This window comes from Ptychodera flava, chromosome 11 (assembly GCF_041260155.1).
Source record: "Ptychodera flava strain L36383 chromosome 11, AS_Pfla_20210202, whole genome shotgun sequence".
NCBI classification, from domain to species: Eukaryota; Metazoa; Hemichordata; class Enteropneusta; family Ptychoderidae; genus Ptychodera; species Ptychodera flava.
In genome coordinates, this window is record NC_091938.1 from 24,726,608 (window position 1) to 24,753,964 (window position 27,357).

At 35.9% G+C, this 27,357-nt stretch overlaps 1 long non-coding RNA gene across 1 annotated transcript; it reads right to left on the reverse strand.

The window, feature by feature from the left end:
• Positions 1 to 409: 409 nt before the first annotated feature.
• On the reverse strand, positions 410 to 8,867 carry LOC139143898 (uncharacterized). Its single transcript, XR_011554688.1, has 6 exons — positions 8,781 to 8,867; positions 6,446 to 6,582; positions 5,067 to 5,204; positions 2,397 to 2,537; positions 1,628 to 1,768; positions 410 to 844 (listed from the first exon to the last, which is right to left on the reverse strand). It is a non-coding gene; the product is annotated as an uncharacterized lncRNA (long non-coding RNA).
• Positions 8,868 to 27,357: the final 18,490 nt, after the last annotated feature.

Here is a 27,357-nt window from a genome sequence, read left to right on the forward strand (position 1 = left end):
GCCTTGGTAATTCGCTTTAAATCCGTGTCTGGGATTTCCTTTATATGACTTCATTTTTTTTGTTATGCACTATTAAAGGTGTTAGACTAAGGTGCTTTTTAAGCAATTGTAATTGTCGCGCCGTACAATTTGACTTGATACTCGGAGAAAAAAATCGCAGACACGGATTTTAAGGGTATGCTAAGGCTTGTCAATGTATTAATTCCAACCAGAAATCGTGCAGCGTGTTCGCTAAAGGGAGGAAAAACCTATTTTAGCAAAACGCTTGTCACATGACTATTATGTAAACAATGACTGTGTACTGTGCACAGTCGGATTTCCCAATATCAAAGCTTTCAGAAAATATATACTTATTGGGATATGTGACTTCCATAACTGTGAAAAACAATAAAAATCTGAAAGTGTTCATAAGGTATGTATCTACCTGAAGGTGCGCTCAGGAAACAGAGAAGGTCGGATGGGATAATTATGTGTCTGTATTTGTATTTATGTGTCTGTGTTTGTATGTTTGTTAAAGGGGCGCTTGTTTTGGGTTTTTACATGGCCAAGCACACAGCAGCAACACTCATACTAATCATTAATGAATTTTGAGAAGGCGAAAAAGTGAGGATCTAAGGGTCTTAAAAGGTTAGGCTGGGTTACCTTACACACATTTACTTGGCCTAATTTTCGACTTTTGTGTTGATATCTTAGCAGAAAACTTTCTTACCAGTAAGTGACTGTGAAATTGATATTTTCACGGACTTTCTCTGCCCGATATTCTTGTTCCACTGAAGTTGGACAAGATAATTCTTTACAGCTCGACAGATCAGTGATGATGAACACGGATGCCACACAAAGAAAACTAAAAAAGTACAAGAAGTAACGTTATTTTCAGATCCTCCATTACTCAGTTTGTTACACAAAAATTCACTCCTGTACACAGACGGAACAAAAAGGGCGACATCGACGATGAAAACAGTAATAATTAAAATGCGAACATTATAAATAATATTTCGAAGACGCAGGATTTGAAAATACGACATGTACGTCACAGATAATACATTTGGACAACACTTACGACCTTTGTTCGAAAGTTAATACATATTTGACATGAATCTAATCATCAAACTAAAAAATTACACATTTTCATGACATTGATTCAATTGAAAGCATCAAAGGCTTTTATATTGGACTGTCGTTAAGAACTTGCAGCACATTATAAAATACCATCAAATGTGTACTTATATCGGGCAAATATCCACATGAACACTCACCAGCATTCAAAACACGCCCTCAGGAAACAGGGCCGATCGGACCGGAAATGTTTTTAGGGGCTCAGATTGTTTGTTGCAGTTGTTGTTGTTGTTGTTGTTGTTGTTGTTGTGGTTGTTGCCGCTGCTCTTGTTGTTGCGTGTGTGTGTGTGTGTGTGTGTGTGTGTGTGTGTGTGTGTGTGTGTTTGTGTGTGTATTTATGCGTGTGTGAACCCTTAAACAACAGCAACATTTGCGTAACGAGGGGGTTTTTGAACGTACGAACAGAAACGTACTAGTTTTAAATCGTTTGCGTCGGGAAACGGGAAACACACTTTTGTATTTTGCCTTTATTTGGACTCTAGGTTGAGATCTTCGAACAAAATTTTCTTACCCGTAAGTTACGCTGAAATTCGTATTTGCACGAGCTTTCTGTGTCCTATATATTTCCTGTTTCACTGAAGTGCGACAAGATAATTCTTCACAGCGTGAAAGATAAGTGGTGATGATAAACACGGCTGCCAAATAAATCAACCTAAAAAGTACAAGAAGTAACATTATTTAACTTGGGGGTTGTTATAGAGTTCTCCAAATCCTCCTTTGCTCAGTTTCTTACACAAAAATTCACACGTGTACACAGGCGGACACATTGGCGCAAGGTTTCAAAATATGACATCAAGAGAATAAACCTGTAAACGACATATTTCAACTGTATTTGAAAGTTACTACATATTTATCACGAATGTCATCATCAAATACTGTTTCAGATTGCCATGGCACTGATTAAAGCATTAATTCCATATATATTTGCCTGACGTTTAGCATTTCCTTGATGATATAAAATGCATAATCATCTCTTAGGGCAAAATCTTAATTTCGGTGAAGTGACATAGACTCTTGGGCGGGAATAGTCACATTTTTCTGTTAACGTGCCCTATGGAATATATTTTTTTTTAGAGGTTGTGTTTTGTATGTCTATTTATGTTACCTATCATCATGATAGCAAAATTTACCAAACTCATCAGTGATTTTTTTAAAATCGCGGAAAACGTTATGGTCAAACGATTTCAAATGGGCTATGTCCGAATACTGGAAAAATCAAGTTTCTTTTAGTAAACCTTATTTTCGACGAAGAATGAGATCTTAAAGCGAAATCTTCTTACCAACAAAATATTGTCACAGTGATTTCTCTGACTTTTTCCGTGCTCTGCGTTTCTTGTTCAACTGAAGCGGGAAGAAGCAAGTCTTTACAACTTGAAAGATCAGTGTTGGTGAGCCCTTCTGTCACAAAAATCAATTTGTAACTAGAAAAAATACAAAAGGTTAAAACGTTATTTAACTTCAGGGTTATTGTAGAAGTCCTCAGCTTCATTCCTTTATTTATCAGATTACACAAAGGTTCACATGTGCACATGGGTGGACGGAACCATGATAGCGACATCGACAATTTAAAGAGTAGTAACGTACATGGGACCATTTGTGAAATATTTAGTGGATAGAGCTAAACGAATCTACATGGGATTTTGAAATACGACATGTACATCACAGAGAATACATTTGAAAACTAAAAACGAGACCTAAAGTTGCAATTATTTGTTTATCATGAAATTCGTAGTCAAATTTACAATATAAATTCTCATGACATTTATTCAATTGAAACCATCAACAGCATTAGGGATTAACAGCATTAGGCATAAACATCATGCGTTTCTGCTATCATACCCTAAGGAAACAGGGGGACGTCGGACAGAAATGTTTTCTTTTTGCGTTATTCGATTATTGGTGTGTGTGGTGGCCCATCAAAAAAAACAAACTTTGCCAAACCCATTAATGGTTTTTGAAAATGCAAAAAATGTAACGATCAAAGGGTTTAAAGTGTATATCCCACCTATTTTTTGTACGTCTAAACTTAATCGAATTGCTTAAAACAATATTCATTAGTAGTGGCAATTATTTCTATAGTAGTGTATTTGACTATTAAAGATGTGAAAAATTCACCCTGTCAAAAAAAAAAACGTCAGATTTCAGATTCGCCGCGTATTGGTCGCGTCAGATGTGGCTAACATTTGAGAGCAATCCCCTGAGAGCAATAGTCAACACATCGTCGGGTACCGACTTCGAGAAGATCTCAGATAGTTCGCTATGATGAATAAGATGCGCGGTTTTGGACTACAAAAACACAAACCTGGATGGTTTAGTCTATAAATGTGCCATCAATTTGGTGTGGACCTAGAAATATTTCCATGAGAGCATGGCAGAGTTGTGTGTGCCAGCAGCCGACCCCTAACCGGACAACCGCTGTGTACTGTACAGGAATAGTATGCGTGTACATGGAGCCGACCCATCCAGGATATTCATAATTAGTAGCTCCCTAAACTGTACTACTACTTAAACTGCACAATGTTATAACGCCTAAAATACTACAGCTGTGAATCTGTTTATCCACCGGACTGACGCGGGACATGGGAGTCCGAGTCTGTAGGGACTGTGCCAGAACATTAGGAGTGATACGTATTGAAAGGGGTCGAATATCAGGCTCGCCGCCTCAGTTAATTGCACTGTGTAAAGTTTGCACTTTTTCCAGGCTCTATAAACAGTCGTCTGCTATTTGCATCATTAATTACATAACTGTAGTAAGTTAAATATACAGAACCAAGTAAGGACGAGTTCACCATTTGACAAGGTCCAGAGTGCAGCATGCAGCAGGGTCCCGACTAGACAACCGGCAATTTTCAATCAACCTTCCGATGGACTGCATCTTGTCAGTTTCAGGGTTGGGACCCTCTTCAGTTCGTATGCTTGGGTATACAAGAAAAAGCGTCCTACGTTCAAATCATGCTCTAAAATGTTCTCTTCCATTAGAAATATCAACGATGGGATATTGGCTCCAAATATTTCCGTATGTCAGTGTCTGACTAGAGTAGTCCCAAGTTTGTGGGTATATAAATATCAAAACAGAATAAACTGAAGGAATTTGAATAAAATCAATCGACTCTCATGTTTGTGGTGAGGTGACATTGAAGCAATGTACTCTGGTATTAAGCTCATGTTTCGATGGGAGGGGGTGTCAACGCAATGGCCTTGGCCAGCTGTGACTGGTGCCGCGCACCGAGACAAAAAGGCCAAGCGACCGGGGTCAGCTTTGCATCTCAAGTGTTTATTTATTTACTTCAGGAAAGCATAGGATCAATTCCGCAGGCAGTAAGGCCTGATAAAATTAATATTCTGCTCTAATAACTTTTGTAAAGAACAGGGCAGTAGATCGAAAATTTTCTAGATTTCCTGTGAAGCTGCGGATTGTTTGCGTTGACATACTCGACTATATAGCGGCCGGCTGGTCTGGAGACATTTCACGCTGAGTTAACTGAGGCACAAAATCTACGCTCACAATATTTCCGATGGAATCATTTTCAACAGTAACACTAGACTCTCCATCACTGGCTACCCTCTAAATCAATCATACCAAACAACATTCTATTGCAGGAGTGATTGTCATTCCCAAATCATAGACAGAACTTCAGATAGATGTCATTCTGCAATTGTGTGTATAGCTACTCAGTTCTACACTCACAAATGACATCACAGAAGTTTTTTCGTCAAGCCATGAACATCTTTCTCTCTCACAATTATTTATCAACGGGAAAAAGGAAAAAAACACCACCATTTATCTTCGATATAGTATTATTATTTATTGACAAAAAAATTAAAAAGAATATTTTCTAGGTGAGATATACCCTTTAAAATAAGTTAGGGCGGGTTTCTTGGAACGCACACTTTTTTACTTTGCCTTTATTTGGAATTTAGGGTAAGATCTTAGAACAAAACTTTCTTACCAGTAAGTCACTCTGAAATTGATGTTTTCACGGACTTTCTCTGTCCTATATATTCCTTGTTCTACTGAAGTGGGACGAGGCAATGCTTTGCACCTTGACCGAGCAGTAATGATAATCTCCTCTGCCTCATAAGTCAAACTGAAAAAAGAAAAAATTAACGTTATGTAACTTAAGGGTTGTTATGGATGTTCAAGATTATTCAATTCCACAATTTCATACATAAAGGTTCAAATGTTTACTTCGACAATGAAACATTAAACAATAATAACTAAAATAGGAAAATGTTCAAATTATATTTGGAAGACAGACCTAATCAAATCGGCGCAAGGTTTCAAAATACGACGAATTCGTGACAGAGCTGCTTTTATAAACACGCATGTGATCTGCATTTGCAAGTTATACATATTTAACAAAAATCTTATTTTCAATTTATAATGGAAATTATAATGACAGTGATTCCATTGTTGAGCTCTTCCTGGACGACATGAAAATGCATATTTATCTGTAGTATAAGTGCAAAAATCTAAATTTCGGCAAAGTCGACAAGTCTCACTCTTTTGCATAAAAAGACATTGTGTGATGCGGTCGAATCGGATATTGGTGTCTTTTGGTTTATCAATGAGGGGCACAGCACCATACACAGCGTATTGTTTGGAAATATTCATTCAATTTTAAATAATTTGTCAACCAAAGATTGAAATATTGGTTGAGTTCACCTTTTATCTTATCAAACAATCGTAAGTTGCATGATAAAGAAATTTTATTTTATGCGAATGTATGCAAATCCGCCGATATCCTGGCTTCTCTTTTGTACCAATTTATAGATTTCCTAAGAATTCTAACTCCACGCTGGCCGGATCAAATTTTATGTTTTCAAATGCCAAATAACAAACGACCATTTGTTTGGCAATAAAGTTCTTACATTTTGAATAGGAGGCATTTGAATTTTGAAATCATGTTTTAATGACTTTTTGAGTGCCAGTGTTTCAACCCATGCTATTTTAGAATTAAGATATATAATGCAAAATAAAATAGTCGTTTTTTCTACCTATACTCTTCTTTGAAGTGACATATGACATTTAAGAAAATAGTGTAAAGTTTTTGACTTCAATTATTTCTGTGAATTTAAGGCTTTTACCATAAATATTCACGCCTACAACCTTCGTGTAAACTATTGCTGCCATAGTAAACTTAAATTCTCTGATTATAACTACATATAGCAACAATTTGAAAAGTCATTAATTTCATTGTGTTTGAAAACACTAAAAACAGTAAGGGTCTGTTGGTTTTAAAATAGGTTACGTCGGATTGCTAGACTCACTTTTTATTTGACCTTTTTTACCACCTTAGGTTCACGTCTTAAAACAAAACTTTCTTACCGGTCACTAACTGTGAAAGAGATTTTTCACGGACTTTCTGTGTGCTATATCTTCCTTGTTCTACTGAAGTGAGACGAAGCAATTCATCATATCTTGACTGAGCAGTGACGATAATGACATTTACCATCAAAACCAAACTGAAAAAAGAGAAAAAGAGACGTTATTTAATTCAAGGGTTCTTATTGAGGGTCACCATTTCCCCATTGTTCAGTTTCTTACAAAAAAGTGTACAAAGAGGGCGATATCGACTATGAAAACAGTAATGACTTAAATGCGAACTTTTATAAACGATATTTGGGAGATAAACCTGAATGAATTGACGCGTCAGGATTTTGAAATACGATATGTACGTTACAGAGAATACATTTGAAAACGACATATGCGATCTTTATTGAAAGTTGTGACATTAACCTTAATCCCACCAGCAAATTTACAATTTAAATTTTCATGATATTAATTAATTGGTTGTACTGCTGAATAAAAAGGAACACGATGTGTTCTACAGACTAAGTATGCCAAATAGATCACATGATGGCGATACAAAAAAAAAACAAATTTGTACAAGCGCAAACGGAAATACACGGTTTTCTATGCACGTTTGCGGACGAGGGGTTTGTTTGTACCGTGGACCATTCCCATTCCGGGTAACCTGTTGAAAGAATCAACGGCATACATGTTTGCTTATCGTTATGCTTCTTCTTGGCAATAGAATACGCATTAATATATGGTGAAGTTAGACTCTCTCCACAGCCCCTTCGTTCGCTACGCAGTTGTGCGTTCTCAACGGTCTTTCTAACAAGCGACGCTAACCGAGCCAGCCGCATGCTGTAGCGTAGCGGTACTTGCCGGCTTCGCCGGCTCGCTGAGCCGAGCTTAGCTCGGCTCAACTGCTGAGGGCTTTCTCTACTGTCTATGGTTTCTGTTGATATGCCCTAAGGTCACAGGGAAGGTTGGACGGAATTTTTGTGTGTTTTGCCCTTCAAAAACAGTAAAATATGTCAAGTCATTGATAATTTTTGAAAATTGAAAAAATGTTAACAATCTTAGGATTTTAAATAGGTTGGGTTTCGGAAATGCATTTATTTTACCTTAAATTGGACTTCAAGATGGAATCTTTGAATTTAACTTTCTTACTACAAGATGTCAAGTGAAGTTTATATTTTTACTGACTCTCCCTGTGATATATTTGACATGTTCCACTGGACTGACACGAGCAAAATCTTGATGCGCTATACTAATCAGACGGGAAAGAACAATTATAGTAAGGTTAATTAATTGAAGGGTTGTTACGGGCATAACTCATACCTTAGGACTTTCCCGAAATCTTACACAAAAGGTTAAAATCTGCACACTGTTCGGAAAGGAAAAGTGACATTGACAATTAAAACATTTCTAAGTTCATTGGGAACGCTGACAAACAATATTAACTTGAGATACAATTTTTAATTGAAATAGGATCACTAAATTTTGGTTGTATCTAGACAAAATTATGTATATATTCTGAAAAACGTCATGATGATATTCGACATTTGGTGTTTAATTTGTGTCTTGATAATTATCTGAATGTATTAACTGTGATTTTTTCAAATACCCTGCCGCTATAATTGCCATATGCAAAAGGTAACCCCATGATCGTTTTAAGAGCTGTGTTATGAAGGGTAGAATTCTTTATTTTGCTAGTATTCGAATTTGAATGTGAAATACTACATTATAATTGATCTATGACAGTATATGGCAGAGTTGCAATTTTGAAAGTCAAGCCTTTTCTAATCTTTTTGCACTTGTAAGTTTTTTTACGTTATGAAACGTCATGAAATAAATGTCTATACTCTAGCAGATCTCTGGTATCCTATAAACGAGGAAGGACAATGGGTAGAGATATGCAAATGAATAGAGCTAATACGCTAATGCTTGTTCAAAGTTTCATATCATTGAGGTTAAAATAGTTATTTTATGCTTTGTGAAGAAAAATCAAAACCGGCGAATTTACATCGTAAACTTGTCGATCCTTTTTTCTGTGATCGGATTCAAACTCACGACATCTGTGAGACGACTACCATCACAAAAACTTTCAAAACGTTGATATGGATATAATGAACGCGTTATATAATGACCCTGAGGCCTAAACGACAAAATTCACTTAGCTATGTGAAACAACCATTATTATGCTCTGCATTATATATCTGACTTTAAATGATAAACTTTTGTCGTATGTTACGAAATCAATTGAAAAAATACAACGATTGTGTTGGCGTTCAAACAGATTCAGAAAAGCGGATGAAGTATCTGAATAAAATGAAGGCTCACTGTCATGAAATAATCGAAAGGTACTCACATAAGTAAATATTTGCCAAGGTGATAGTCATGCATTTTATCATTGCTCACACTAAGTCTTGTTCAGCAAGTTCCTGGTTCTGCAAATATAAATGCAAATATACAATAACTTCTGAAATAGCCACCTTCAACTTCTGAAATGAAAACACTATACCTGTAATTAAACGACAAAGAATTGTTTATATTGTAGGCAAGCACATGTCTGTTTCTACCCTACTAACAATCCTGTGCATTTTCGCTTAGGTAGTCGTTCCTAACTTGTCAGTATAGTTGTGAGTTGATATTGTGCCACAACGAATGCGTGGACGACGAAGATAAAACCTAACTCAGCAGTAAGTTGTCGGTTGCTCTTTGAACTGATGCATGTGTTGCTATCAATCTGCGTATTTTACTGATCTTAAGTTTTTTCATTACTATATAATCAACAATGTGAATAGACACGTAAGTATAACTCGTTCTGTCTATTAGGTCAACTTCTACTCATAGTTGGCATGTAACGGATATACTAATTTCATTCTTCGCTTAAATCTATTGAAACCTGTAATCTTCAGAGTCAAAAATACTGTTATTGTTTAACTGATTTTGACAGACACAGTGTATGTCACAAAACTTGGTCCGGTTTACAACCGACAAACACTATTTCAAAGGTATCTGCGTTTTCTTTGCAATGTTAATACTTTCCAGTTTTATTGTTTGCATCCTGGACCTGCGCTAGCCAATATGGTGATCCAAAAAGGTGATCCTTACCGCTTAATAATGAGAATGAAATTTAAGAAAAAAACGCCTTCAAAGGTCTGCTTAAATCTAAATGATCCAACCGAATATGTTATCCGACTAAAAAATGAAGTATTAGCCAAACTTAAATCTAGTGTTTGTGAAAGAGCTGTTTAATATTCTACATAATGCCTTTTACGAAGTCATCTACAGTTACACTGCATTTTACGCTGTACACTTTGACTTGCACTTGAATATTGAATCTGGCTGGCAGAAAATGGTGTTAATAGAGATGTCCTGACGGGCATGCAGGGAACAGAAGGGAAGGCAACCATTCTTTGGCGGCCTGTAAAGTGTCATGCTCTTGCTCATCAGACAAGCGACCCAACGGCTGACAGAGCGGGCAGTGTTATGTAGAGAATAACTAGTTGTGACACATGTGTTGATGAAGTTAGAAATCTTTGATAGGTCATTTCATGATGGCCTGACCAAAATGGCAAAATCAGCTGCAAAATACACAATTGAAGATTTCATCATGACTTGAGCATGTCACATTAAGATCATCTCTAAGAACATGTCTACTAAATATCAAATCTCTCATATTACTTTTTGATGAACAACTTTTTTACCAAAATGGCAAAAATTGCCATAAAATACAAAATCGCAGATTTCGTTACAGTTTCAATATATGACATTACGATAATCCCTAGGAACCTGCATATCAAACACCAAAGATATCTGATGAGATTTTTGGAACACAAATTGTTTGGCCAAAACAGTATTAAATTTTTTAAAGATTTTTTTTTGACCAAAAGTGACAAAAATTGCCTTAAAATACAAATTTGCACATTTCACCACAACTTGACAAAATCTAAATAAGGTTATTCCCTGGAAACTGTATACCACAAATTACAGCTGTCGGACCAGCCGGTAATGAGAAGAAGAAAATTTTAGCCCCTTAATAGCAAAATTAGCCTCAAATATTTCACCACACTTTGAACAAACCTGATTAAGGTAATCCCTTGAGACCTGTACTCCAAATCATTAACGGAAGTTGACTGATCTTTTTGAAGAAGCTTGGAATGTAAAAGTTTGACGGACGCCGGGCGACGGATGCCGCCACATATCTACCATATCAAGATAAGCTCCGCGTCGCTGACAAAGTAGCTAAAAAGCCTTATGGGTGGGTAGTGCGAGTGTGATGGCGTTGGACTCTCTGTAGCGGAAAAGGGCCACAGGAAGTTGTTTAGTGGAGAGAGGTGAAACGGAGATATTTCCTGAAAGTACTGGTAATGCTCACGAAATATATGTTGTATGTCATTTGATAAAATATTCAAGGAAGAAACAACTTTTCAGCTGCAACTCAAATCTCAGTAAATAATTTTGTTTTGTGATATTCATTGCACATGTAATTACATTAACTCCAGTCTTCTGTCACACATGTTGACATTGACTTGTTTTTTAAACAATAGTAGGGACAAGGTATGACCTCTATACACTTTCAACACCTCGACAGAAGAAAATTAAACACCATGAATTACTCCACATCATTGAAATGCCTCTTAGTAAACTTTGAAGCTAACATTGTGCGTTTTAAACAGTGTTGAATGAAAGAACAATAACATCATAAATCCAATAATCCACAAATTACTGGTAGCAATTTTTTTCTGAACCCAAAAACATTTTACAAACATCTGGGAATAAATATTTGAAGAATAAATACACACTATATAAATGTTTGTTGAAATCAAAACAACTTTACAGACTTTCTTATTCTTGAACCTAAATATAGCCAGCTACACTCAAGGAAAATGGTGAAAAGGGCGATTTGCCCCATAAAATCTTATGTTTAACAATTTTCTATAAAGCTTTATGAAACAATAGATTTCGTAGATTTTTTTTGTATCTGAAAACCAAATTTCAAACTTTAAGCAATCGGAAAAGCATTATCTGCAGAATATCGTGTTGATATCTGAAAAAGCTAGGCTTTCCTCAAATCAACAGAGCTAATTTTGTCACAACTTACGGGTTTAAGTATCTGAATGTGAACATCTGTAGGAACCAGCAAAAATTATTTTAAAAGAGCTACACAAGCTGTTTCTAGGAAGATTTATGACTATCAATTAAAAATGACCACAAAAATATTCAATTACTTTCAGATATATAGGGGTAACATTATTCATGATTTGCATATATTGAATAATCGAGAAATGGAAGGATCTATTTCGGAAAGGCCCACATGATGCACCCACATGCAAGGCACCAATCCTGGTCATTTCAAAATTTCGTGATACTCAACAGTAATGGCTCGAGGTATTCCATTTCTCATCATTAAGATTTGTACCATTTCCTTGGGGGAAAGCGACAGTGTCTCCCATGTGTAGACATGCATTCATAGACTAGTTTAAACGTTCTGAAAACATACTGTAAAGTGAGTGGTAGTTTGTTTGGTAATCGGCCTGGCACATATATTGTTCGTGGTTGGTTGGTGCTATTCTGATTGTTCGTATAGGGGTCCGGTAATAACGCACATACAGGCGAGTGGAACGCCATGATTCGGTTAGTTTAATCACAATACTTCCACATGAGTACAGTATCCAGAAAGGTCGGTCGTCTTCAATGACATGATCCACCACAGTCAAACAACTGGACTTCTCACTGAAGTCAGTATGTCAAAGTCGCAGAGCGTCTACATCTCAGTGTCTAGTCGGACGTAAAGTGAAGTGCACCTCGGTCTAAAGCGAACAACTTAAATCGTCCTAAAATCTGCATATTGTCATGACTTTGGTAGTGCATTAAAAGGTAACGAAAATAAACAAGCCAAGGGGAGATCATTCTCACGATGCATCATGTTTAGAGGTTACTGTCGGTCAGTTCATCGTCAGTCATCACAATAAATTCAAGGGTAAAATTCAAAACAATCCGGCGCTGGGCTATATCACAATCTTTCAATCACACCATTATTCTCTATATCATTTAAATAATTAGGAAAATCATGCTTAATTATTACTATATAGTAAAAGAATCGCGGGTCGCCCACTCTTACTCCTGATTTTTCTTCGCCACCGTTCTTTACTATCAGATAGCAGCACTATGTGGTGTTTTGCCCGCGCGTTTTCCGTAATATAGAGAATACGATTGTTTATTTTTAAATTAAACGCTAAAAATTCATGGTTTCTTTCCGTACTATCGCAAGACTCTAGCGATTTCAGGCAGTGAATTAATCGCATGTTTCCCCAGCCAAATCCCCTCCTTCAAATTATTGCTTTGATATTTACATGCTCACAGACTTGCAATTGGAGCAAGCTCACGTCTGCCAATGTACTTGTCCCCGACACTAACCCCTATTTGGAAGGAATTTGGCGAATTGAAATCTACAAAGTCAGCCGTCACTTTCGAAGGTTCTATGCACCGAGCAATTTTCATTTATTCCAAATGCACATTAATATGCTAACTATGACATGGAAAATCTGGATTATACTTGAATCAGTGTGAATACAGTAAACAGCGAACACCGTGACGCTATGTCAGTGGGGTGAGTCACCCCATGATGGAGTTCAATCTTTGCCAAAAATTTACGGGTCGTTTCGAAATACGACCTTTGGATGAAAACAGGGCAAAAATTACTGAATCCGTGATCTTTACCGACTTAGATAGTTAAAAATCGCTTAGACAAGTCCAAAAATATTATCCTTGTGTGACGTGAATGCGATGCAGTAGAGAAGAACTTCTCACATTGCTCATTACATTCAAAATAGTACTATTGAATTCTTACTTTGTGTGACAGACAGAAAGAGAGAAAAACAACTTTCGAATCATAGTTTTGGATTCCACTTCTACAAATGCCCATCAAGTATGCAGGGTACCCGAGCCCGCTTTACTAGACCGTGTTTATTTATGAAGGCAAAATTGTATTTGGCGTTGTGTCATAAGTGACGCCCGTCGCTCACCCTCTGCCCTTCTGTGATTTCATGATGACGAAGGAAAATAAATACTTGGAATTAAATTTGCATATTTGAATAGTTTAAAATTTAACGTCTAAGATATATCACAAATTCTTATGTTTCTCATTATTGCGGAAGCTTGAATGTTTTACTCTGCCTAACGACGCGGACACTGATAAAACCTCGACATGTGTTATCTCCTGTCGTAGAAAAACTATACATGCAGTATTAGTCATCGAGATCTCAGTAGAGTTTACTCGCGGAAATTTACAAATTTGCAGACTTACTAACGAGCGGGAAATTCCGGTACCTTCTCTCGAAATAGTAACAAGTTTACTGACCTGCTGACCTGCAGAGGTTAGATGTTCAGTTTTTCTTATGCTAAGGCCATGGCACGCTAAGTGGCGGGCGGGGCGGTGACACATAGTTAAAGCATTATTCTGCCGACGTGCAATAATTCGTACTTCCCTTCGCTAGATAGTCTGCTTTCATGCGACTACCGGAATTGTAAAATTTTGAGAGAAAAAACGTAGCAAACAGTGTAGTTTGTTTTAATTTTCAAATACTAAATGCGTGAATGAACACAAATGAATGCAGGCGATGAAATTTTGTTCAAAATTGACAAGTTTACAAATATAGTGTAATCAAGTTTACAAATATAGTGTAATCAAATTTGGCATCTACTTGAATTTTAGGGGTGCCTAGAAATAAATATTTGATAAAAATATGTTTGCTTGACTTGCTTTTCGCATAACTGACGCAGAATGAATGAATAGAAACAGGGTGCGTAATTTGTAGAAAGATTTCGTGAAGTGTGAATAGACATGATGCGGTTACGAGTTACAGTTTTAGATAGGATAACCAAAGTGAAGGCAGTAAGCCTTAGATGACCCTAACGTTGTCCCTGTCAGACAGATTCAAGAATCTCACCCATCTAAATCTCACCCTTCTCGCCATGTTTATATGAGCTCCACCCCTGACCGCAGACACATAAGACATAAAATGTCCGGTACAAGAATTTTTTATCCTTTTTTTTTTTTTAAATAATCTCAACCTTGCCTAATTTCATTCTTACAAATAATTAAAGATCAACATTGAAAGGATTGAGAGAGAATTCCAAAATCCCCACTCTTTCTGTAAATTAAAAACAAAATAGGCCTAATACAACAATCATAAAGAGCTTAAAGAGCTTAATCATGTCATTGTCTCGAGACCAATTCTGTAAAACGGTTTACCCTAATGGCTGTTTTGGGAAGTTGCAACTTTGTAGTTAACTTGCTGTAGGGATATTCCGGTATGAGGACGGGATAATCACTTACAAGCGTAAAATTAGCGTCATCCTCATTCAGCTTCACTGGTCAGGCGAAAGGATTCTGAGTGCATATCACGCTGCGGTGTCAGTTACACGGACGATCAGATCCGAATATTCTCGACTGTACAATTACCATATCATACAATTTCAGCAATCGTTGAAATGTAGTCCACGTTTGTATAACTTGAAATGTTAATTGAAACGTTGTAGTTTGTCTTTTTCAACTTCCGACATTTATGTTTGTTGACAGCATTGTCGTTACAACACATCATTTTAGCCATAAGTTTGAGTCGTGTATATTCTTGGTTGGTTGTGGAAGTTAAAATTCCGTCGAATATTCAGGTTGTGAGTAAGGTTAATTTATTGAGTATATGGTTTCTTACGTCTACCGTATAATTGACACTTTTACATCCAGTTGAATAGTGGCGATTTTAACACATTTCAGTCTGAGACTTTCTACTCGATTCTAATCTTATGAGTTACCATGGCATCAACAACACAGCCATCGGATCATGGATTGCTGATTACAAACATTTCATAAAAACAAAATCTTTGACTTTGAGGGATATTATGTAGAGCTTTCGGTGAAAGTATGTGCACGTTCCTTTTTATCCTGTCAAATAAAGTCATTTAAAGTCTTAGGTTTTAGCGTTGGCTAGAAAAGTCATGGGAAGAACTTGAACATTCTTAGATCGGGATGACACCAATTTTAAATGGGCTAGTCAACCACTTCTACAAAATATGGGTCAAAGTGTGAATGCGGGACTAAGATGGTACTATAATAGACTTGCTCAAAGTCTTAGGGCATAAATTATATCAAAACAGAATATGAAACAAAAGCACATTGACTTTTTTCAATGGAATGTCAAAAGAAAGTCACTTGCTGACTTTTCACAGAGAATGACCCTTACACCCTACAGTTTGTCGTAACTTGCTTCCCAAAGTTACATGCAGAATATGTGAAATGATAATTAAATGATTATTTGGAATTTTTACTTAAATAATTTAACGCACTTTTATTAATATTATTTAACAATTTTTATATGTTTTCGGTACACTTATATGCAAAGCAGGAAATTTTATGAAAAAACTTCATCGGTACAAATCGGATAAATTATGGGTAATTATTGTACTGTGCGCGTGACATTATCTATTACTAATCAGTGTTTTTAGTTTTTTGTGAAAATGCATTGATTCTACTTGACAAAAAATATTCAACTAATGAAACCTTTGGATAACAGTTTTGCTGCCAGGATGGGTAATGGAATTATTGTTGCCATACATTTCTTCCACCCCTTCCCAAATGGTTCACTCCTAAGCGATCATTGATGTCATTCTATTTATAGCACCTCACACCACAGACCAGTTAATGTATAAGCGGCACACCCAAAACAAAGAAAATAACGCGGGATGTATTCAACTTGTACCGATTTGCCGCCAATTCTGAAAAGTCACAGTTTGTAGTATAATCATAGATTCTCCTTTGTTAAATATGAAATAATTCACCAAATGCGAATTATCCTCCAAATGTGAATGTTAGGTCACCTTACCTAGTACAGAGTAGACGCACTGTACGTTAACTGTGAGTTGAACTGCCGCCTAGTTAAAAAATCCCTGAGCACAGCAAAAACTTGACACTAATTTGCGACAGTAGTTTTCGATGATGCATTGGCATTATACGAACTAGACATATTGTCTAAATCGACGTGTTGACAACACTGTCAGATGTAATTATCAGCTAAGCGGTAATATGAATAGGCCATAAAAGTCTAGCAGGAGGTTAGACGTAGTCGTCAAAACAACACAACCACAAATGTCCATGCACTGTCCATGTCATATCACTGGCTTTCAGGTGTAGTTGTTTTCACTACATCTGACTTCCTGTAAGACAATGTTTCAACTTTGGTAGAGTTGATTTCTCTGGGATCGGTTGAAATTACTGCTCAACTGATAATTACACCTGACAGTGTTGGCAACACCTCAATTTAGACAATATGTCTACTTCGCGTAATGCCAATGCTTCAAAGCAAACCACCGTATAGCAAATTACAAAAAATATGTTATAATAGATAATTTACCCGTAATTAGGGAAAGCCACTCTTTAACTTCTTGCCAATGCAGTCTTTCGATCCCGTGTACTGATGACACGAATGCATGAGGAGACAATATTGGCATAAAGTTTGTCGAGGTACGAACCATTCAGTAGAGGGATGGCTGCAAAGTTACTACCAGCATGGAGGTAGTAGCCATGCTACCAGTTACTACGTGGGGATCAGAATATATACACAACATTAACATCCCCACGATTATCACACATGCTATGCCTGTGTTGCCACTCTTCTATTGTTTAGAGGGTACTGATATGAACCCGTAGTTTAACATGTTAAAATACGAATTATATTTTCACTGTAACCGGAACTACTTACAGCTACGCGTATGCGTGACCTTCGTTGGTATGTTCATATACATATAAAAAAGCTGAGCGAATAGGACTTATGACACTTCGAAACATCATTGAAAATTATGGTCAAAATTTGTTATTTGCATTCAGTTCATGGGCATTGCACTAAGTTAGGTCATGAGGGGATTGGCCGGCACAAACTATAATGGCTTATGACCCCCAGAGAGTAAATAAACTACCGGTCAAATAGAACAAGTCATTGACAATGACATAGTCCCCACTTGTAATAGGAGTATTAGTCTTTACGGGATAGGGAAATGTGGTCATTAAACGCCAAAGTCCCCTACAAAAGGGGGATTATAGTAAGACTATGCAGATGTGAAAAAGCCACGCTATGCATGGGTAAGACGCACTCAATTTGCTCCGAGATTTCCAGAAATTCGACATGTGAACGGCGTTACTTTCCGTCCACTCTCATACTCCTGTGAATGTATAGCGACTGCCTTATGTCGAGAAACGTTGAAAAACACAGTTATTTAAAACAGAGAACACATATTTTCACAAAGAGTGACTCCAGAATGTCTATTTGACGTCTGTTGTAAATGCTAATGTAAGCTGCCAATCACACTGCAAATTCTTCTAGCTCTCCGGCAAGCTAAATTCGTGCTAAATTCGTACCGGTTATTTGTCGCTGAACGGATTGCTTCATTTTCCCTAAATTGGCTTGCTTTTTGGTTTGTTTTCAGTTTGCCTACAGGCCACTTGATTGAACAGACTGGCAAGTTAACAGACCACACAGAGTGTAGGACTTGGTTTGCTGGCAATCCACTACATGTCTCTAAAAAAGCTTGAATTTAGACCAAATTCAAAAAACATCAGTTTACAGGCAAGCCAGGTCTTCCTTGTTAGACTGGCATGAATGTGGTTTGCTTGCAAGCCATCCATAATACATTTGTGGTCTGTCGGCAGGCCGGGAGAGCATCCAGTTTTAGGTAGGGCAGGGCTGGGCGGGGGAAGGAGGGATACGGGGCTGGCATGGAGAGATTGGGCACTGACGATGCCTTTACTGTCTGTTGTCCTCTTAGAGTCAATTTAATCCTCTTTCTATCAGTTCCATAGATCAAAGCTTGGATATTAATATCACTTAGTAGAAAGAGGATTAAAATGACTTAGTCTTGATGTATATACCCGGTACACTAAACACTGACAAACTGCATAATCCTGTAAGAAACACTAAAGAAACCCCAATAAAATGGCATTTGTCCAGTGAAAGGGAGAGGGCTATGGTGGTAACCTGTTAAAGAAATCACACAGAGAAATGTCTTTAGTGTTATTATGATTATTATTGATAAAATGAAAATTCTTGACAAAGTTTTACAATAACGGTAAATATGTATTAACAAACATTTATGCTAATAATAATAATAATAATAATAATAATAATAATGATTTGAATATATATATGTACGCAAATAACAAGTGTAACTTGGTAAGACATAAAATACAGCAAAACCTGTGTAATCTCAACTTTGCCTAAATAGAACAATCAAACTTTAGAGGTTTTCAAGTCCATTGCCTATCAGCACAATGACAAATATTCCTAAATATCATTTCAAAAAAATTCCAGTCCAAGTGGAGGTAGACAGGTTTTGCTGTATGTGGAAAATATTTAAAAAACTACAGGACTCTAAAATGAGAAAGTGCTGATGAAGAATTTAAAAATATACTGGCCAAATGTTCAATGAATGGAATAAAATAACATCTGATTCCAAAACATAGTGTCAATGACACTGTCACTCAAATTTAAACTAGGTCATTCCCAGTGACAAGAATACATTAAGGCTGTCAAATAAGTAGTTCTGAAGAATAAATTCTTTGACTTGAAACTGAAAACATTGCTTCAATGACACTTGGCTCACATTTGGTTTGATGTGGCAGGCCAGAGTGAGTATATTTAATGTTAACGCCTGAGAACATGCATTCCAAGTTTCAAAGCAATCAGATGAGCAATTTCAGAGAAAATGATCTTTTTAATAAAAAATTGGAAAAATTTCCCAAAAATACAAATATAAGAAAATTTCACCAAAATTTGAAGACATTCAAATAAGGTTTCCTCTAGGTACATGTATACCAAGTTTCAAAGCAATCAGAACAGTTAATTCAGAGAAAACGAATTTTTGACCAATTTATTGGATTTTCCCTTTATAACTTCATTAGATATTTTGTACACTGACATATTTGTTCGAACAAATTCACATCTCCACCATGGGTGCACCTGTACACCAAATACTAAGAGAGTAGGTGCTGCAGTTTTGCATATTTAGATGTGGACGGACACACATTGCACATACTTACAGACATACAGATACCGACAACTATAGAAGCTCTCTGGTATTTGTGCATAAAACAAAAACAAAATGGAGGCACAAACCTGCCAAAGAAATACAAATATGCTAATCTCACAAAAATCTGTAACCAAGCAACCTTGCAGCCGATAGAGCTCCGCTGTATTGTGTAGAGACTTAACTATTTGTGACATATGTTCTGACGAAGGTGGAAATCTTTCACAGCCTTTGATATGTTTGAAGGTGAAGAAAGACATGGGACTCATTAGGATGAAAGGCCAAGAACCTCTGCTCAGGCTGAATGGCAGGAAAGATAACACTTTCCTGGCTGACCTTGACTTTGATTAAGATCATCCCTAAGAACATTTATACCAAATATCAAAGCTATAAGACAAGCAGTTTTAGCAAAACAAAGTTTGTGACAAAAATGGCAAAAATTGCCCTAAAAATACAAAATTGCAGATTTCAGCATAATTTCAGTATATCATATTAAGATAAACACTAGGAACCTCTACACCAAATATCAAAGCTATCAGACAAGTAATTTATGAAAACCAATTTTTCTGATAAAAATTGCACCCGAAATACAAAATTACAGATTTTATCATAATTTCGATACACATTACATTAGGATAACCCTTGGTGACTGTATAATTAATGTCATGGCTAACAGACAAACACTTGTGAGGACATAGTGAGGTCATCCTTGGAAACAAAATCAATTTTAATTGCAATTGGTATTGGAGAAAAAGATCACAAAAATAAGTTGGAAAAGTATAAAAAAATTCAAACAAACATATTATGCAAGTGCTAGATTGCTGAATTAGGAGTTCCTGGGACTGGTGGTATACCAACAATATTTTTATCATAGGAAATACCAAAAAACTTGCTGATACAAATGTGACCAACATTTGCATAAAAGTCAGAGTACTTGCAAAAGTTAAAATATCTATTTTCATGCTAATTTAACAAACACCTACCAATAGCATCCCTACAAAGCTAAAAGCTATACTTGAGAGCTGTCAGATAAACACTACGTGAGAAAATGCTTTTATGAGAAAGTAGCAAATTTACCAAAACATTTTTCTAAATATTCGAAGTGGACAATTTCAATGATTTTTGAAGTAAGTTGAGCAATATAAAGAAATACTAACACATGTACATGTACAAATTTTGTGTACATTTTGACATTAACAGTGATAAGGGCTCCCAAGGAAGCTGCACATTGACTTTGGAAGCTGTAAGACCAGCCATATCAGACAAGAAGCTGTCAAACCAACCACATTAGAAAAGAGGCTGTTTGAAAACACTAAAAAATCAGATAAAAAATTTGCATATGCAAGGTATTTATCCTTTGATAATATTATAAATCAGTCATTGTCAGTGGCTTGTAGTCCAAATATCACATGGTGAATGTCATCTGAGCAGTTTTAGTGAAGACTAAATTTGAGGACAGACAACATGAATGAGTCAGCTTATCTGATCAGCTTCCCATCTCTGACAGCAAAGCAAAAAATAGTAAAAATGAAGTTTTCTTAATACTGCCATTGAAAAATAGGCATACCGGTACATACAAAGTCCTACTTTTGATGTTTCATGATTTTCAGAAGACATTGTCTTGCTATGACCAAATTACACATTTCCCATAATAGCAAGGCCTAACTGTCTGACCCTACCCCGGATTGTATTTTTGTCTTTAGATGTGAGCCAAAAGTGTTCTAAAAACTGACATGCACTCTTTACAGCTCGAGCATAGTCAAAGTTACACAGGAAATGCACTCCCATATAAGAAAGGAGTGCAAGAACAAGATTATTGCTTTCAACATTGCAAAAGATTATTCCTTCAGGGAAAATAACAAACTGCTTAACCTTCTCCTCATGTACCAAAACACCCAAACGAGGTAGTCTGCCATCTTTTCTTCCTTTCACAGAAAGTTTTCAGCATCCTATGAAGAACGAATAATCATGGTAAAAAAATATAACCAATATAAGACAAGGTTCTTTATATAACTCTGAAAGGCTTTGTTCTTAAATTTGTCCAGCATGTGAACACAGAGTAAACCACTACTGTGGTGACAGAAGCTTACTCAAAAGAGACTAAGAGCATAATGAACATGACACAATATTATCAAGTTATCATATTACATTGAATTACTGAGAGATATGATACTTACATCAACAATGGTTACAATCTTCCCAAGTGCACTTTGACCTCCAAAGGTGATCTCCAACACTCTGATAACTGCCAATGTTCTGATCCCTATAGTGTAAATGCCAAAAATATTTGCATTATGTATCTTATCATTAAAATAAAGTCTTTTTATACAATCATTCTAGGGCAAACCTGTTGATGATATTACATAAGTCCAGCATATTGCATGTCATTACATTTTAAATTTCAGGTGCATTTGACTCAAAATTGCATCGAAATGTAAAACAATATAAGGCAATAGAGAGTCAATGAATCATTGACTATACAACTATGTACTATGTACAGCACAATATTCTACCCTACTCAATACTGTACTACTCAATAACAAAGCAAACATGGATAGATTTATTGCAATGCCAACCTTTCCAACTTTAAAAACATAGGGCCAAAGTCCCTGAAGCTACTATAGACATGGATACAAAATTAAATATTTCCTGACTGTATGAAATCATCTCACTAAGGTCATCCTAGGGACCTGTAAACCAAATATTGAAGCTGTCTGACCAGCAGTTTTGCAAAACAAGTGACGCAACAGTCGACAGAGGTCTGCCGTGTTATGTAGAGAATAACTTTTTGTGACACATGTATTGATGTAGAAGGTGGATATCTTTGATAGCTCATTTCAGGATGGCCTGACCAAAAATGGCAAAATTAGTTGCAAAAATACAAAATTGAAGATTTCATCATAATTTCAATATATTACATTAAGATAAAGCCTAGGAACCTGTATACCAAATATCAAAGCTATCAGATGAGTAACTTTTGAGAAACAAATATTTTGACTAAAAATGGCAAAAATTGACCCAAAGATTTCATCAAATTTCAATATATCACACTGAGAAAACCCCTAGGAACCTGTATACCAAATATCAAAGGTATCAGACCAGTAGTTTTTGAGAAACACATTTTTTGACCAAAAATGGCAAAAATTGCACCAAAAATACAAAATTGCACATTTCATCATAAATTCAATATATCATATTGAGTTCATCTGTAGGAACCTGTATAATAAACATCAAAGCTGTCAGATGAGTGGTTTTGATGAAAAAAAGTCTTGACCAAAAATGACAAAAAAATTCCTTAAAAATACAGATTTGCATATTTCATCACAATTTGAACAAAGCTAAGTTGGGTTATCCCTAGGGATCTGTATACCAAATAACAAAACTGTCTGACCAGCGGTTATGAAGAAGATTTTTTACCAAAAACGCCTTTCTTTGGCACTTATTTGCATATTTTCAACAATATCAAAAAATTAAAAAAACTAGTTTCTCATAATCATATTTACCATCTACACAACGTATATCAAATCAGTAAGTACTGCGGTTCTCAAGATATTGGAGTGGACAGACACCTCACAAACGGACATACATACATAAATACAGACTGACGCCGGACGGATACCCATCCCAATAGCTTCTATAGACAATAGTCTATAGAAGCTAAAAACAGAGACCTTGAAGTAGTGTCTATTCATTCATGTGTACATTGTTTATGAAACTTCCTTTAAGGTACCAGAATAGCAATTTACGTGTCATTGCTTTGCTGTCTATCATATTATGTCCGTTTTTCATGCTTGTAATACCCGGCAACAAGATTTACCTTTGGCATCAATGTTTGTAACAAGCCATACTTGATGAGACTGTCTTCAATTGCTTTCCAATCAGCCTGAAGCTCATCTCTGGTTACTTGTGGTTAATTTGGATTTTGCTGGATGATGTATATAATATCCTCTACAATCTGTACAGAGAAAAGATGTTGGATCTTGAAATACATAGTATGTATGCACCTCTTGCTCAGGTATTTGGACTCTGAAACATTCGCTAGTTCATCACTAATGAGCAATCACGATGATATTCACGGAGCAAAAGAAGATTTCGCCATACATATTTTTGTAAACATTGAAAGTTGACATGTAATTTCCCCCACAAACTTCATACGCAAATGAAGGCTTGTTTGAATCTTAACAGTATGTAAAATGTTTACCAAGCTTGCCATGCAGGCCCTGGCACTGAAGTATGTATAGTGAAATGTTTCCTGAAGAAAAGTTTGGGGAAAATGTATGCTTTTGAATTTGTGGTTTGTATTACATAATTTAAACTCTATGGTTCAGTACTGAAGGAAGTGACTACAGGATAGAGTGCTGTGTGAGTGAAAAACATATTACAAAGTGTAATACAAAATTAATTATATACTTATATGTCTTATTCTCCTCCTTCGCTTCTTCCTATCTTTACAAACTATCTTTCCATTATCAATCGGGAAACCATTTTAGAAAATAGAAAATAAAGTTGACGGCATTCACAGTTTGATAGTGAAAATGGTAAATATTCATGAACACAACGTGTGCGGAATTAAATCAGTTTTCACTTGAGATTGAATCCAGCTACTTTGAAACTGAAGATAATTTGACATTGAGGATATGTGAACATATTTGTGTAATGCCATCGTTCCTTATGGATTGTGAATGTAATTGACGCATAGGCAGGTGTAAAACCAAAACATAGGATAACATACATTGCACGCACAACACAGCCAAAAACTTATACATCGCGTGCAATCCTATTGGACACTATTTTCACTGGCAGCGACTCTATAATTACACAAATGTGTAAAGAATGGTGCATTCCGGTGTGTCAAGTGTCATAGGCAGCTACGCTTTGAGACACACTGCACATACACACACCTACACAACGTATCATGACGTGCAGTTGGTTTTCACACTGACACAATTTTGAACACTGGGTCCACCTGTTTTTTTAAAAGTTCTCATCCATATTGTGCAATTGTGTTTGCTTCTTCCTATTTTTACAAACTATCTTTCCATAATAATTTGGGAAACCCTTTTAGAAAATAGGAAATAAAGTTGATGGCATTCATTGTTTGATACTGAAAATGGTAAATATTAATGAACACAATGTATCATGACATGTAGTTGGTTTCCACACTGACACAATTTTGAACACTGGGTCCACCTGGTTTTTTAAAAGTTCTCATCCATATTGTGCAATAGTGTATCAGTTATTTTACTCACTTATATGCAAACAAAACATTGTGTAAAGCTGTCAGTAGTATAACAAGCGACCTAGCGGCCGATATAGCTCCGCTGTGTTTATGTACAGAATAACTATCTTTGAGACATGTTGATGAAGAAGGGTGGAAATCTTTGATAGCTCGATGCAGTGGCCAGAAAAAAGTGGCTAAAATAAGCTGCAAAAATACGCATTGAAGATTTCATCATACTTGAATGTATCACATAGGATCATCCCTAAGAACATGTCAACCAAAGCTATCTGATGAGTACTGAGTTTTTGAGAATAAATTTTTTGACCAAAAATGGCAACAATTGCCTCTAAAAGTAAAAATTGCAGATTTCATCATAACTTCAAAAGATCAAATTTAGTTCATCTATAGAAACCTGTATACCAATTTCAAAGCTGTTAGACAAGTACTTTTTGAGAAACGCATTTTTTGACCAAAATTAGGAAAAATTGCCCCAAAAATTCAAAATTGCAGATTTCATCATTATTTCAATAAATATCATTTAGTTCATCTATGGAAACCTGTATACCAAATTTCAAAGCTATCAGATGAGTAGTTTTGAATATACACATTTTTTGACCAAAATTAGGAAAAATTGCCCCAAAAACACAAAATTACAGATTTCATCAGAAATTCAATATATATTACTTAGCTCATCTGTAGAAACCTATATACCAAATTTCAAAGCTATCAGACCAGTACTTTTTGAGAAACACATGTTTTGACCAAAAATGGCCAAAATTGCCCCAAAATTACAAAATTGCAGATTTCATCATAATTTCAATAATTATCATTTAGTTTATCTGTAGAAACCTGTACACCAAATTTCAAAGCTATCGGATGAGTAGTTTTGGAAATACACATTTTTTGACCAAAACTGGTAAAAATTGCCCCAAAATTACAAAATTGTAGATTTCATCATAATTTCAATAACTATCATTTAGTTCATCTGTAGGAACCTGTATACCAAATTTCAAAGCTATCGGATGAGTAGTTTTGGAAATACACATTTTTTGACCAAAAATGGCAAAAATTGCCCCAAAAATACAAAATTACAGATTTCATCAGAAATTCAATACATATTACTTAGTTCATCTATAGAAACCTGTATACCAAATTTCAAAACTATCAGACCAGTACTTTTTGAGAAATAAATTTTTTGACCAAAAATGGCAAAAATTGCCATAAAAATGCAAATTAGCATATTTCTGCACAATTTGAACAAATCTGAAATAGATCATCCCTGGGGACCTATGTACCATATATCAAAGCTATCTGACTGGCAGTTTTGAAGTAGAAGATTTTAAAGATTTTTTTACCAGAAATGACAACAATTGCCTAAAAATACAAATATGCAAATTTCACCACGATTTGAACAAATCTGACTGAAGTCACCCTAAGCAAACTGCATATCAACTTTCAAAGCAATCGGACAAGCGGTTTCAGAGAAGAAGATTTTTTTACCAAAAACACCAAAAAATGCCCCAAAAATACAAATATGCAAATTTCACCACGATTTGAACAAACTGAAGTGAGGTCACCCAAAGTGAACTGCATATAAAATTTCAAAGCAATTGGACTTGCGGTTTCAGAGGAGAAGGCAATTGTTGACGGACGACGACGACGACGACGGACGACGACGGACGACGACGGACGACGACGGAAAATCAACCTATTTGATAAGCTCCGCGTCGCTGACAGCGGAGCTAAAAAGCGACCTAGCGGGACCTAGCGGGCAATATAGCTGTGCTGTGTTTTGTGGAGAATATTTTTTTGACATGTACCGGTATTGATGAAGGTGGACTATCTTTGATAGCTCATTTCAGTGGCTGTACAAAGAAAGGCAAAAATAGCTGCAAAAATACAAAATTGCAGATTTAATCATAATGTCGAAATACACCCCATTCAGTTTATCTGTAGGAACCTGTATACCAAATATCAAAGCTATCAGACCCATACTTTTTGAGAAATACAATTTTTGACCAAAAATGACAAAAATTGCCCCAAAATTGTAAATTTCATCATAATGTGAATATATATTTTTTTGTTCATCCTTTTGAACCTGTATACCAAATATCACAGCTGACAGACGAGCGATTTTGGTGAAACAATTGTTTTGACCAAAAATGACAAAAGTTGCCTTGAAAATAAAAATTTGCATATTTCTCCACTATTTGAATAAATCTGAAATAGATCATCCCTACGGACCTATGTAGCAAATATCAAAGCTATCTGACCAGTGAGTTTGAGGAAGATTTTCAAATATTTTTTTAAACCAAAAATGATGAAAATTGCCTTAAAAACAAAAATGTGCAAATTTCATTACGATTTGAACAACTTATTTGAACAAGGTTATCACAAATAAGCTTCATATCAAATTTCAAAGCAATCAGACTTGCAGTTGCAAAGGAGAAAGCAATTGTTGAGGGATGATGGACGGACATATGGACAATGACAGAAAATCAGCCTGTTTGATAAGCTCATGACAGCGGAGCTAATTAGGCAAATGTGAACATCACAAAGTTTACAAAATTCTCTGTATGACTAGTTTTTTGATATTTCAAATATAAAGTTTGATTATTTGCATATAAATTTTATGATCAACTTG